The sequence below is a fragment of the Canis lupus genome, chromosome 2, assembly GCF_003254725.2.
Source record: "Canis lupus dingo isolate Sandy chromosome 2, ASM325472v2, whole genome shotgun sequence".
NCBI lineage: Eukaryota > Metazoa > Chordata > Mammalia > Carnivora > Canidae > Canis > Canis lupus.
The window spans coordinates 82,996,687-82,997,336 of NC_064244.1; the positions used below are offsets into that span (position 1 = coordinate 82,996,687).

The following is a 650-nucleotide window of genomic DNA, read 5'->3' on the forward strand; positions in this document are numbered from 1 at the left end:
AGCCTCGCTAAGCGCAAGGCCTCAAAAAATTGGTTAAAAACTCAGAATTGTTCCTCTCCACGGAAATCTTTAGTAAAAGGCGAAAGATTTATGCGATCTGAAGAGAAACCAGAGTATGCCCTCTGCGCCCTGCACACGTTCCTCGGGTAGCGGTTACCCCGAACACAGTGATGGTGACTCTTTGCTCGAAAGACCTGGTGATTTCTGTCCTTCTCTCGGACAATTCTGAGGGAGCAGCCTCAATTTTTGGGGGGAGGAGGAAGGGAATAATTTAATAGAAAAAGGAAAATCGAGTCGTTCCCAAGTCAGAAATTGTCCGGTGAGCAATGCATTTTGGGTATGCAAATGAGCCTCTGTCGTCACGCCCCGGTTCATGGAAATACCTCGCAGCGTCCATTCGTTTTCCTGCTGGGACGAGGACTACCGCCAGGGGGCAGAGCGGAGGCCAGCCCGAAAAAGTCTATTTTATTTACTTTACTTACTTACTTACTTACTTACTTACTTACTTACTTACTTACTTACTTACTTACTTACTTACTTACTTACTTATTCATTCATTCATTCATTTATTCATTTATGCATTTATGCATTCATTTATTTATTTATTTAAGTCTGACTTTTTAAAATAAATTTTGACTCCAAGTAAAAAT

The 650-nt window shown here is 41.4% G+C and overlaps 1 non-coding gene across 1 annotated transcript; it reads right to left on the minus strand.

The window, feature by feature from the left end:
* Window positions 1-117, minus strand: LOC112678131 (U5 spliceosomal RNA). The gene has a single exon (XR_003147396.1). It is a non-coding gene; the product is annotated as a U5 spliceosomal RNA (small nuclear RNA).
* Window positions 118-650: the final 533 nt, after the last annotated feature.